At 39.2% G+C, this 12107-nt stretch overlaps 1 non-coding gene across 1 annotated transcript; it reads right to left on the bottom strand.

The window, feature by feature from the left end:
• Nucleotides 1-11595: 11595 nt before the first annotated feature.
• On the bottom strand, nucleotides 11596-11667 carry TRNAW-CCA (transfer RNA tryptophan (anticodon CCA)). The gene has a single exon. It is a non-coding gene; the product is annotated as a tRNA-Trp (tRNA).
• Nucleotides 11668-12107: the final 440 nt, after the last annotated feature.

Raw genomic sequence — 12107 nt, 5'->3', positions numbered from 1 at the left:
GTAGAATGTTTTTCAGCCTGGACTGTACTTGTTAACAGGAGAGATTGCTTCTACAGGGATGGGATACACTTAAATAGAAAGGGTGCAAGAATTTTTGCTGATGCTGTCGAGGCAGTGTTAGGTGGGTCGGAAAACTGCTAGTTGGGGGGGATACAAGGACTAATAGATTAACAGTAGCCAGTGGCAGAGGTGGAAGTGATTCTTGCACTGCTTCTATTGAAATGAGCAGAAGTCTGAAAAACAAGATGCAGGATATTTCAGAGACTGCTGGTAGTCATTGCGTTACAAGTAAACACATGGGTTGTGTTAGGGTAGCTGAGAATAGAAACAGGTGCATGTATACCTGCGTGTACACCAATGCTAGGAGTTTGGTAAATAAATTTGATGAATTTGAGGTATTGCTCAAAACATCAAAGGCAGATATTGTTGGGATTTCAGAGACGTGGTGTCACACAGATATAAGTAATGCGGAACTGGAATTTGGGGAATACAATGTGTATAGAAAGGATAGACAGGACAGGAGGGGAGGAGGGGTTATGCTATTAGTTAAGAAACACATAAAGTCCAAGGAAGTGAAGCCAGTCGACATCGATGGACAGGGCAGTGTTGAGTCAGTTTGGTGTGACATAAGCATAGGGAAATCAAAATTGAGAGTAGGAGTGTGCTATAGGCCTAATGACTCTGATGAGTATAATAAGATATTGTACAGGGAAATAGAGTGGGCCAGTAAATCAGAGAGTCTTATAATGGGGGACTTTAATTTCCCAGATATTGACTGGAATTTGTGGGTTGGTCACTCGCACACTAGCAAGGCTTTTGTGGATTTATTGGATGATTGTTTTCTACATCAGCATGTTCGTGAGGCAACAAGAGGGAGCAATACTCTTGATCTGATTATCAGTAGTGATTCTTCATGCACTAAGAACCTGCAGATAAATGAACCACTAGGTGGCAGTGATCACAGTGTGCTGAAGTGGGATTAACTCAAGGAGGTAACTACCATCGGAGGTAAAGGGAAGGGTTTTTGTTTTCGTAAAGGCGACTATGATGGTCTGAGACAGTATTTAAATTCTATACAGTGGGACCAACTGATGATGTTACCAACAGCAAACTCAAAATGGGAAGCATTCAAGGAACTAATCTTGGAGGCTACCAGGCTTTACATACCAACTAAGAAATATTGTTCAAGGTTTAGGCCTAAATGGTTGTCAAATGAACTAATGAGACATGTGGCAGAGAAGAAAAATGCATGGGATACATACAAATTAATGGGTGACATGGAAGCCTATGATAGATATAAGTTGGTCTGTAACCAAGTCACAAAGGAGATTAGGCAGGCAAAGGCAGACTATGAAAAATCCTTGGCAAATAATGCAAAGAAAAACAGAAAAGAGTTCTTTACATACTTGAACTCGAAAAGGAAAGGGATGAATCAGATTGGTCCACTGGATATTGATGGTTCAACAGTTGAGGATCCTGCTCAGGTGGCTAACAATCTAAACGAGTATTTTGCATCTACATTCACGCATGAGGAATTATTCAGGAAGGAGAATGATGTAGGTAAAGTAAACATTGGCAGTGAGCTGGATGATTTTGTAATAACTGAGAGGAAAGTGGAGGAGAGATTGTTGAGGATAAACATAAAAAAGGCACCTGGGGTGGATGGGATCTATCCAGTTATATTAAAGGAGGCAGCAAAGGAAGTATGCAAACCCCTAGCCATAATTATGAGAGCTTCTTTGGACTCAGGGGAGGTACCCATAGACTGGAGATGTGCAAATGTAACCCCAATTCACAAAGGAGGATCAAAGGCTGACACAAGTAATTATAGACCTGTTAGTTTAACTTCTGTTCCAGGTAAATTAATGGAGGCACTGGTTAAAGAAGCATTGCAGGATCATCTAGACAAGAATTCAGTTATAGCTCAGACGCAGCATGGTTTTGTTAAGGGCAGGTCTTGCCTGACCAATTTGATTGGATACTATGATGTAGGCACAAAAGAACTGGATGCAGGGAATAACTTTGATATTATATATTTGGATCTTAGAAAGGCTTTTGATACTGTTGCACATGGAAGACTGCTGCACAAATTGGAGCAGTGTGGCATTGGAGGCAAATTGCTGCTATGGATAAGGGGATGGTTGAGTGGCAGAAGACAGAGAGTGGTAATCAGTGGACACTGCTCAACGTGGACTAATGTTATTAGTGGAGTTCCTCAAGGTTCAGTGTTGGGTTCGTTGTTGTTTTCGGTGTTTATGAATGATATTGATGATGGGATATCAAGTTTAATGTCCAAGTTTGCAGATGATACAAAGGTTGGCAGGGTCGTTAAGGACAATACTGACGCTATGCTGCTGCAACAGGATCTGGAAAGGTTGAACAGATGGGCTGAGAGGTGGCAAATGAGGTTTAACATCGACAAATGTAAAGTGCTGCATATGGGAAACAGTAACCCCAGAGCAACGTATCAACTCTGCGGTACTACACTGACAGTGGTGGAGAATGAAAAGGACCTGGGGGTAATTGTGCAGGCAGATATGAAGTTCTCTGAGCAGTGCAGACGAGCTGCAAGAGTAGCTCATGGTGTCTTGTCAATGATATACAGGAATTTTTCTAGCAGGGATAAGGAGGTGATTATTCTCTTGTATAAGGCAATGGTTAGGCCACATTTTGAGTACTGTATACAGGTCTGGAGGCCTCATTTCAAGAAGGATGTAGAGATGCTGGAACGGGTACAGAGAAGGGCAACAAGATTAGTAAATGGAACAAAGGGTTGCTCTTACGAAGAAAGGCTTAAGTTTTGCAAATTACAGAGTCTGGAGACTAGGCACCGGCGAGGTGATCTGATAGAGGTGTATAAGGCTTTGAATGGTTTGAGCATGCTCAATGCCAATGGGATTCTTCATCTTTCTCAGAATAATCACCTCAGAGGGCATAAATTCAAATTGAGGAAGGACGGATGTCGGATAGATGTGCGGAAATTTGCCTTTGGCCAGCGGGTGGTTGGTTGGTGGAACCGACTTCCATCACTGGTTGTTGAAGTTGATAGCCTAAACAAATTTAAGCTCAACTGGACAGGTATTTCGAACGAGCGGAGGGGTGAAATGGGAGAGGGTTTTTTTTTTTTTTTTTTTTTTTTGTCTGATGCTGAATAAGCTTGCTTTCTTGCATCATATGCCTCTGCTAATGCTAATGCTAATAATATGAGATACAGATGAAATTATGCCTTTCACACTACGATCCTAGTTTTTCTTTAAGAGTTGCCTATGGTGTATCTACTCCGATATTATATAGATATAGTAACGTATTTATGTATTCATAGCTGAGGAAGAGACACACACAGTGTCGAAAGCTTCTGTAAGTATTTTATTTTATGTTATCAAAAGACGCGAGCTATTATTATTATTATTGTAATAATGAATTCTACTAAATATATAATATCAAAATTATTTTTTGCATCCAGTTCCTTTGTGAACGCATCATAGTGCCCAATCAGATTGGTCAGACAAGACTGCCCCTCTTAAGAAATCCACGCTGTGACTGCAGTATAATTGCATTCCTGTCAAGATGATCCTGCATTTAACAAGTAACTCCATTATTTTCCCTGGAACAAAAGTTTATTCTATTCTGAAGGCAAACTTCCGCATATCTAACGTCCGTCGCCTTTTCATTCCCTTTGTGAAATAGGGGATAAAAAGGCGACAGAAAATACATTCGTACATCTCCAGTCCGCTGGGACCTCCCCTGAATCCAAAAATGCTGTCATAATTATGACTAATAGTTTGCTTGCTTCCTTTGTTCCCCCCCCCCTTAATATAATTGGATAGATTCAATCCACTCCAGATTCCTATTTTTTATATTTAGTTTCAACAATTTCTCTTCCACTTTCCTCTCAATTATCACAAAATCATTTAATTCCCTATTAGATTTTGATAAACTTCTTCTTCATCTTCTTCCCTAAAGGATTCCTTATGTGTGAATATACTGTTCTGCCACTTTATTAGCACACAAATGGTTTGTCCCACAACGCATGACCACAAGTCACATGACCACAGTTGTGGATATAAATGAAGCAGAACAACCTTTCTAGTATCAGTTAAGCGTACAAAAACCGTAGTAAGAATGGGGAAAAGGAGTGATCTAACGGACTTCGAACGTGGCATGGTAGAACTTGCAAGACGTGCTGGACAAAGCATCTCTGAAACGGCAGTTCTCCTGAACTTTTCACGCACCACAGTTTCAAGGGTGTATCGAGAATGGTGCAACGAACAGAAAACATCTTCTCAACGGCACTCCTCTGAAGAAAATCACTTGTTGATGAGAGAGGTCAGAGGAAGATGGCTAGAATTGTACAAGCAAACAGACGGGCTATAATGTCGCACATCACGTCAGAATACAACCTTGGTGCGCACAACAAAATATGCCGACCGGGCTAGCCGGGTGGATAAAGTGCCTGCCTGGAAACCCGAAGGTCGCGGGTTCGAATCCCGCCTCAGGCTTGGATCAGAGTAGTGCGAAAACCTTGGGAGGTGCATTATGGCCACAGAAGCCGATGTGCCAACAATTAACAAAAAAAAAAAAACCAACAAAGTATCGCAACGGTCGACTAGTTGCACTTTGTCGCGAATGGGCTACAACAGCCGACGGCCACATCGCGTACATTTGTTATAAATGAAGAACAAGAGAGCATGCCTCCTGTGGGCGCAGCAACAGCAGCACTGGGCTATCGAGGATTGGATTACAGATGCTTGGTCTGACGTGTAGAAGTTCCTGGTGCATCATGTTGATAGAAGGCTCAGAATTTGGCGAAAACAACATGAATCCATGGACCCGTCGTGTCTGACAGCTACTGTGCAAGGTGGTGGGGGCAGTGTTATGATGTAGGGAATGTTTTTTCTTGGCACACGTTGGGTCCATTGATACCCATAGATTCACGTCTGAATGCGACATCATACCTAAACATCGTTGCTGACTAAGTGAATCCGTTCATGTTGACAGTTTATCCTCAGTCAGATGGCTACTTCCAGCAGGATAATGACAATGACTTTTCTCAATCCTATTGAACATCTTTGGGATGAGCTGGAAAGGGTTGTTCGCTGCAGGCCTATACCTCCGTCGAATTTCAAGGAACTGCGTGACACACTCATGTGTGCATGGTACTCCACTCCTGCACAATGTTTTCAGCATCTTGTTCAATCCATGCCTAGACGAATTCAGGCTATTTTGAAACTAAAGGAGGCTCAACACGCTCCTAGGTAGGTGTACCTAATAAAGTGGTAGCACAGTGTAGATGCAAAATACCTATTCTGCTTGTCATCAACCTGAGCTGAATCGTCAACCTTTATTCTACTATTAATATAAGTAAAGAAGAACGTGCTACTTTACTTTAATTTCTTTGTCAGAGAGTTCTCGTAATCTGCCTTAGCTTGCTCAATCGCCCTTTGTTACTTAATTACAGACTAGTTTATATCTACCATAGGCTTCTGCATCACCTGGTGATTTTTTTTTTTTCTGCCACAAGTCTCATCAGTTCATCTGACATCCATTTAGGCCCAATCCTTGAACGGTATTTTTGTTGGTATGAAAAGTATAGTAGCTTCTACGATTACTTCTCTTGAATTTAATAATAATAATAATAAATTTTCTGTTTATACTCCCGGGACGACCAAACAGTCAGAGGAGTTTACAAGATAGATTGAAAACAAGAAACAGCACCGTATTCAGCAGTTACGTGCTTGAACCCGGGTCACTCAAGGCACGTGTACTTATGCACCCACGCGCCTAACCACTAGGCTACGGCAGCCTTGCTGTTAGTAACACCACCGCCAGGTAGTTCCACTGCACAGAATTTAATAGCTCTCTGAGACCACCCTTAGGAAAGCAAACTCTCTTCCCTTTAGCTTTGACAGTACTTATGTATTTAAGTAAATCCCACAGCAATGCACTGTGATCGTTGCCAAGCTGTGGATCTTCTGCCTACAGATTCTTAATGCATGAGGAATCGCTGCTGATAAGCAGATCAAGAGATTTGCTTTGTCTTGTTGCCTCTCTAACATTTTTCTGTCGTAAACATCATCCAATAAATCCACAAAAGCCTTGCTAGCGTCTGAGTGACCAATCGACAATTTCCAACATGTGGAAAGTTAAAATTTCCTCATTGCAAGCACATTTACTGCACCACTCTATTTCTCTGCATAGTTGTTTGTTATATTCATCACAGTCATTAGGTCTATAGCACACTTCCCCTCTCATTTTTGTTTTCTCAGTGCTTATGTCACACCAAACTGACTCAACGTTGCATTGTCCACCAACATCAATTGGATGCACTTCCTTAGATTTTATGTGTTTCTTAACGAAGAGCACAACTCTTCCCCCTCCCATCCTGTCTGTTCTTGATGTACAAATTCAATATTTAAATTCTGAATCCCATATTGAATGAAATGTCCCTCCTAAGACATCAATTTTCCCGATCCACCTATCATCAGTAAATATTCTTGCACCCCTTCTTTTAAGTGTATCCCATCCCTGTAAAAACAGTCTCTCCTTTTAACCAACACTTATTCCACAGACAACGCTGGGGAAAAATTCTACCCCATGAGCCTTGTCCAATTTCTCTAGGGCGAATTAATTGACAAGGTTCTCAACATTTACTCCATACTATCGTGTCTGAGTAGAATTACAGACACTTTGAAATCCTAACTCCCAATTTTTTCTCACCGTTGCCTGTACTTTTTAAGTAAGCCTCAGATCTCCTACTCTTAATATCATTAGTGCCAACATGTACAACAATCTCACCTTTTGTGCCTTTAAAAGATATTTGCTCTACAACGTCATCAGCTCTTTCTCCTAACAGACATACCCTGATCCTATTCTGTTTTTTCAGTATACTTCCCGTTTCCCTGACAACGGAGTCACCGACAATAACTGCCTCCTGTGGAACCGGAGCATTTTGGTGATTGCCTGTGTTGCATAATGCATAAGCGATGGCTGTGGCATTGAGCTGGGCAGTTGAGAGTTGGATGGTCCCCCATTTGAACTCCTTCCAGGGCATCCATCCCATTCTTCACACTCTGATAATCGCCATCAAAATGCTGAGCTCGCGCCTAATTTCTGTACACTGTTTGACCGAAAACACACACACACAGACACACAAAGAGCGAAAACTATATATATAGCTGAAAAAAAGTCAAAGTGTACTCGATACATATTATGCCTATAGAAACCAATACTGAATTTTCTAAAGATCATAATGTACATAAATGTTCACGCTCTTATATATATATTTTTTAAATATCTTTATAATTTTACTTTAAGAAAAGATTAAAGACAGCTATTTTCCACAATGTCTTGAAGCTAGTGGTTTATCCAGCTTTGAATACACTAGAACAAATTTTACTAAATACGAATACAGAATTTAGCTTAAACTAAATCTAATTCTCTCTCTCAGTGTGTGATGCAACTGGACGATTTATACCTAATGGTGAGAAGGCGATGACCTATTTGGATAATTCGAATATATCTTTATTGCAATCGCTGAATAGAAATAAATGGATTACATAGAGGACTGATGCAATGCCCATAACAGCAATAATGCTAGGGATTTAACATATAAAGAAAGAATAATTATTTACAGAGTCAGATCGCTCCCTTTCTCTACCCTCCCCTCGTTGCATTAAGTAATTCCAGAAATTTTTTTTTTCCAGATTTGGAGTGAGACGGTTTGCCAGCGCACCGTGCTACTAGTTCGTTTTACACGTGAAAGAGTACTTTCTTTCTTCGGAATGAATGTACTATTTCATGCGTTCACGACAGACAAACCTATCATTAAGGAACGCTTTTCTACAGTGCCACCTAGTGACTTACTGAAGAACCTGAAAGACGTACTTTCGGTTTCAACCAGACGTGCACAGTTCAAGACAACAGAATTGTCCTTCAAGGACACTACGAGAAGAAACGAAGAATTTTAATCTACGAGATTGTGTGGGGACCGCCCTGTCCAAGGCTGACGCGAGGGGATGTCAGGTGGGACTGACACGAATGATAAATGGTTTGTTTTTATTGCCATGTTTAACATAGTAATTGTGTTTGGTGGATGGAACCATTTACTAGTCTAATGGAACTGCAAAAGAGGACAGAAAATAAATAAGATTTTAAGTGAACACGGTCTTGCGACTCGTGCACACCCACAATCCCAGTCCCCGTGTAATGTCTTCATTGTCCTCTTCAAATAATTGAATGGAAAGCATCGGGCTCATCCCCTGACCTGTATTCGTAACCCTTCACCCACCAGGATTTTCCCCTCCCTCCTCTCAAAAGAATTTCTATTAAAACGAAGCATTCGTGTAGTAATTGTGGCCTCAATCGTGGATGTGTTTGTGAAGTAATAGGTGCCGAGTGGCGCTGTTATCGACCAGACAGAACTAGAACAGCACTAAATCATATTCCAGTAAGCATGCTCTGGATACTGTGGTGTGCACGGAGGTATACTGTATTCATACCGTGAACAGTTGAAGCCAACGTTCTGTATGAGTGAGCTAAATAGACAGGTTCCCCTAAACCAGTGAGGATGAACCTTTTTTATTTTATAAAAAAGAATACCTAGAAGAATTTTATGTATCACTTTGATGCAGCGTCAAGACATCAAATTGCAACAAGTGTCTTAGATCGTCTATGTATCATGGACTTTTAAAATAGTGTATAACCAGAGAAAGAACAAAGGTCAAATCATTAGCAGTACTCAGAGGTGTGCTGCTAGTTTGTTAACAAAGGGCTTGCTGAAGCCAAGGGTCATCGCCTGTTAAATTTTATCAAATTATTATTTTTTCAAAGGGATCGGATAGTCCCCGCAAATTTTTGAAGGGGCTCACGCAAGCCCCCTCGTCCTAGAGCACTCTCCAGCACACTTCTGGCTGTATGAATCTATTGTAGGAGCTGAGTCTAGGGCTAACTTTATTTGTGTGCCCTTCTTATATACTCGGACTGCTTTAGAACCTATAGTAGTTGTATTAAACCCTTTTATATATGATTTTTATTTAATAAGCAACTGGTACCTCAACCTCTAAAGCCCACAAGCTACCTGTCTGCACATATATACCAGAAGATCCTAGTCCTTGAGGTTTCTTTCTTAATTTTCCCTGCCAAGATAGAATCAGAGTTGTATCCTCAAGCAGTGTGTTTCTCTTGAATAATGAGACTCTTAGAAATTGTAATCATAATGACAGAAATTTAATTTTTCACTTCTAAACTTTTACATATATTACAGTATTTAATTGGGATATATACAATTATAGACTACAACTTTCTCTATACCTGCTGTACTTATACGTAGCAGTTCAAGAACAAAATAGTAGCCTCGATAGTCTATACTTCATTAATCTCTCCGTACATATAATTGATACTTATTTTATCCACTTGTAAGTACATAAATATATAATGTTTTTCGTCATGTATCATATGATCTTTTTTTTCACCAATCATATTAAATCTCATTTCTCTTAGCTTCTATTTCCTGCCTATTTCTCTTACTGAAATCAATGCATTCTTTACTGTTATTTATTTATTTATTTTTTTGTCCTCGCCTTTTCCCATTATATATATATATATGGGTTCAGCGTTTTTATTGTTTTGGCGCATGAAATTTTTACGGCCGAATGCCCTTCCTGACGCCAACCCCCACCCTTTATCCGGGTTGGGGACATGCGGTGGTCATTCCCTGACCTTCCGCATCCTCCGTATTTGGTGGTCACGGGCTCGAACCCCAGTCTAATCAAGAATCGTGTGCTACGCACTACTGTTCCTGTCCACCTGGCTACGGAGGCGCCCTTTACTGTTATTACTAATTGCTTTTAAAATTCCTTGCCCTACGGTACTCCCAGAGAATCGCTTCAGCCACCCTCTTCCAGAATTTGTCATGGGCCTTCACTCATTCGGCTTGACCACTAAGCCGTCACTACTGCTAGGCTCCTTACTTTCCCTTATTTCTGGTGTCCCTTTGTTATTCTAGGTGAACTTTGAATACTTTGAACCTTTTAGTTACGATTATCGTTGATTGAGCTTTTAATAGCCCCCTCCCCGGTCAAAACTTCCTGTTGTTGTAAGTGCCTTCACTTAAATTTATATTAACATTTTCATTAATACACTTGCCTAGGTAAGATCTACTTATTACACTATATCCCCTAAGCCAGTAGTGTGCCATGAATCCAAGATCATATGGCTTTCTCTACATAATACCTTTATCAGTTTCTATTAACATACTTCATTTTGGATGGTTTCTCAAGCATTCTAATTGAGACCAACCACTGCTCATGACACAAATAAATTCCGTGAACAAGTGGTTGAGGGGGAACCATCCAAAAACTATCAACAGTCCCGCGCGAGTCAGAAGAAGCCGATTACCGATTAAGCTCCGAACTTTCTTAGGGAAATTCTTAAGTTGCGTTTTCTATGGATGTCAGTAAATGTGAAATCTGATGCATCGCTATTTTTAATGACACCCCTCTCCTTTGATCCTCGAGGAATCCACCTTTAATTATCACTTTTTTTAGACCAGTTAGTAACATCAAAATTGATATTTTCTCTTCATAGACTCAGTTTATAACTAATATATATTATAATCTATAAGCTGAATATCTCATCCAAATACTGTGTCCATGTGTCCCAGGTTAATATTAAGTTTTATTATAACGTTTTGTGATTTATTATTAGTTTTTTCACAACATAGCTCAGTTAGTCGGACTTAGGGTTTTATATATATATATATTTTTTTTTTCCCTTCTGGTAATTTGGGTTTTTCATTCAGCAAACTGGTAAATCAACCATAGAATACTCGCCTTCTATAGGCATATTGCTTATATATCTTTAGTTCTTTTGACGCTTAACACATGCACACAGTATTTTATTAGCATAGAGCCAAGATGTTACATTTCAAGCTTTGATGCACACATTACTTGGTTGGACCCTAGTTTGTATAACATTTAAAATGAACTGATGCTTCTTTAATTAGAGTTTAAGTATTACATTATGAAACTGTGTGCTTGTTTAATATTTTCGAATCAATAATTTGCGCCTAACAATACTATTTTATTTATTAATTTTTTAATCATTATTTATATCATCATTATATCATTTATCATTATTAAGTCATTTATATCATAATCATTTTATTTCATTTTATAATATGTTAATTTTTAATATTTCTATTTTTTTGTGCCGGCGGGGGGGCGATAGTCGTATTTATTGCTCGATTATATTGATATATAAATGTTTAATGACTGGTGTGTATATATATATATATATATATATATATATATATATATACTGTTCAGGAAGGAAAATAAAACAAACTTTGTCAATCATTATTATTATTAAAATACCATGGAGTTTAAGCGTAAATTAACATAAATAGGGATTGATTTTCAACGGTCACGATTAGAGAGGAAGCATTTTTTAGGTTAGAAATTTGTCACGTAACGTAACTCGTACTAACTGAAATTTTTTATGAAAGTTGAGAAAAGTGTTTGTGACATAAAGAGAAAAGAATCGTCATTAAAAAGTGCTGCTCAAAACCTGAGATAATGGAAATAAAAAATTAATTCATGAGCCGGACGTGACTCGAACACGCAACCTTCTGATCTGGAGTCAGACGCGCTACCATTGCGCCACCGGCCCACTTTCTCTTTGTGCTTTCAGAAAGGCTTCTATAGTATTAACTAAAATGTTTTCCTTTGCATTGATTTAATAATGTTTCTTCAATAAAACGAAACATTTCCCTCGATAAAATCAATAACTTCGTTCAATTTCAGGACATGTGGCTTGCAATAACATCGAAAATACGGCCTTGCTTAAGCCGTTAAAAAATTATTTATGGTTAGAAAATATTTGCTTTGTTTGGACGACAGGGGGAAAATTTTTTTTTTTAAATGTTATTTGAAACGTAATGAAATTTTAAGTTTCAACATATCATTAGGTTTCATATATAAAGTAAATCAAAATAAATATCGATGCTAACCGGACTGTGAAACTAAGGTAATTCAGGGCATGCATAGGTGCACCCGGAACGAGTTGAACGGGTTCTTGCGCCTGAATAGATTACAAGCAGATACTGAGCG

The sequence above is a fragment of the Mastigoproctus giganteus genome, chromosome 13, assembly GCF_048544385.1.
Source record: "Mastigoproctus giganteus isolate SK-2022 chromosome 13, ASM4854438v1, whole genome shotgun sequence".
Taxonomy (NCBI): Eukaryota; Metazoa; Arthropoda; class Arachnida; order Uropygi; family Thelyphonidae; genus Mastigoproctus; species Mastigoproctus giganteus.
Note: the sequence above shows the minus strand (reverse complement) of the source record. Positions and strands in the feature narration are given on the sequence as shown.